The 2,203-nt window shown below is 45.4% G+C and overlaps 1 pseudogene across 1 annotated transcript; it reads right to left on the bottom strand.

The window, feature by feature from the left end:
- Positions 1–862: 862 nt before the first annotated feature.
- LOC149838379 (serine acetyltransferase 1, chloroplastic pseudogene) lies at positions 863–1,943 on the bottom strand (annotated as a pseudogene). Its single transcript, XR_016431956.1, has one exon. The product of XR_016431956.1 is annotated as a serine acetyltransferase 1, chloroplastic pseudogene (transcript).
- Between the last annotated feature and the right edge of the window lie 260 nt (positions 1,944–2,203).

Below are 2,203 nucleotides of genomic sequence, written 5' to 3'. Positions count from 1 at the left end.
ATATGAAATATATTTTTATTAATAATTATAGTCATTTTTTATTTTATCTCAAAAAAAAAATTTCGGGGGCGCTGCCCCCGAACGCCCAACTATCACACCAATTTTTTTTTTTTTGCTACGACCCTGTTTGCCCTCCCTCACTTGAATCCTAGCTATGCCCCTGATCCATATCAACTTCACTTGTGGGATATTTGACTGGAGCAGCGAACTATAGCCCCATGCGCTCCTGCAGCACATGGCTAGCTTTTGCGCAGGGCTACATCTCTCCTAATTATCTGTACACCATGTACCAACAAAGGGGGCTTCCAGGACCCAGTTACATGCACATCTCCATCAAGTAAGATGTGGGGGTGAATATTGAATATAACCGATGAATGGGTTACATACAATATAACCTGATGTGCTCTCATTGAGCTATCAGATGTCCAACTCGTTGAAGCTCATCTTGTTACAAGGCATACTTTTCCTCTATCGTTCTCAGTTGCATGTAACATTGAAGAGGAAATATGGCACCCCTTAAGCAAATTCAGTGATGGAAATACCTATAGAATATCTCAGTTCAGCCAGGACCCCATTTCAATTATTGCTGCCACAATGGCATATAGAATATACTCTAAGCAATATGCTCTTCCTGCTCTTGAAGTTTTTGTGATACTTGTGGGTACCTGCTCCTGTACATGTTTTCTGGCTTAATCAGTTTTTTTTTAAGGAACGCGTAATCACTTGACTACCTTATGTTCGGCATGTAAACAATCAACTGCCTAATATGTACAGAAGGTGTGGTCCATCGATATATATATATATATATATATATATATTAGAGAGAGAGAGAGAGAGAGAGAGAGAGAGAGAGTAACATATATGAGAAAGATCCTTATAATAACTTTCAACAAGTGGCTGAAAGCATTACATAATATTTGTGGGTGAATTGCAAAACTAAGCAATTAGATTACATAGTCTGACCACTCAGATATGAAGGAGGCGTGGTTCATTGTTAAGCTGGGAATCTGGGTCAACTTAATTGGGTTGTCCTTCCCACCTATCAACCTCGCCGGGTTCCCCACTGCTGTGGTTCTGGCCGGCACCTCCTTCAGCACGACCGACCCCGCCCCGATCTTAGCCCCAGCTCCGACCTTGACGTTACCCAGAACGTTTGTACCTGCACCAATTAGGACCCCATCACCAATTTTCGGGTGCCGGTCACCGCTGACCTTGCCGGTACCCCCGAGTGTCACGTTGTGCAAGATCGACACATTGTTGCCGATGACGGCAGTCTCGCCAATCACCACTCCGGTAGCATGGTCCAACAGCACCCCTTTCCCGATCTGTGCCCCGGGGTGTATGTCCACGGCAAATACCTCAGACACCCTGTTCTGGATCACCAAGGCCAGTGGAACCCGGCCCTGGGTCCAGAGCCTATGAGCCGCCCTATGAGCCTGAATTGCTAGGAACCCCTTGAAGTTGAGTAGACACTGCACATAGCTAACACATGCTGGATCCCTCTCCTTAACTGCCTTCAGGTCTTCTCGGATCGCGTTCCGGATTGCACGGTCTTCGAGAAACGTGGCCAAGAAGACCTGATCTAGGCTCGAACCTGGCAGGTAAGTTGTAGAGAGCTTGTTTCCTAGATGGCTAGCTAGAGCACTCTCAAGTGAGTCGTGTGAAAGTATAGCAGCCATGTAGAAGCCCCCCAAGACTGGTTCTTGCTCCACATCCCTCCTGGCCTCCTCCCTCATCGTCACCCATAGATCATCATCCCTCTCCTCATCTTTGGCGTGTTGGAATGCTCTCGAAAGCTCGAAGAACTTGTAAATGGTGCTCTGATCTGCGATTAGAGATTGGTCTGCATCGAATGAATGCTGATTGGAAACCATTTCGCACCTCGAGCACTCGATGCATGTGGCCATTTCTTCTCAGACCTTTCCAGAGAGTTTGCCGCACAAGGAATGGGGAAGAGAAAGCAAGACAAGAAGTCAAGAAAGAGTTAGGAGCCTTATGGAGAAGCCCGGAGTTGGTGGAGGGGTTTATATAGGGTTTTATTATGTGAGGACGAGACTCTTGGAGCCTTTTTAAATAATTGCAGGCTGAAGACTTTTCTCTCAACCGTACATAAATTTTTTTTTATAATTTACAATCCCGAGGTGATAACCCAGTACATATTTTTTTTTTATATAATTTACAATCCCGAGGTGATAACCCAGTT

Source organism: Nuphar pumila, chromosome 5 (genome assembly GCF_984573655.1).
Source record: "Nuphar pumila chromosome 5, dmNupPumi1.hap1.1, whole genome shotgun sequence".
NCBI classification, from domain to species: domain Eukaryota; kingdom Viridiplantae; phylum Streptophyta; class Magnoliopsida; order Nymphaeales; family Nymphaeaceae; genus Nuphar; species Nuphar pumila.
Note: the sequence above shows the minus strand (reverse complement) of the source record. Positions and strands in the feature narration are given on the sequence as shown.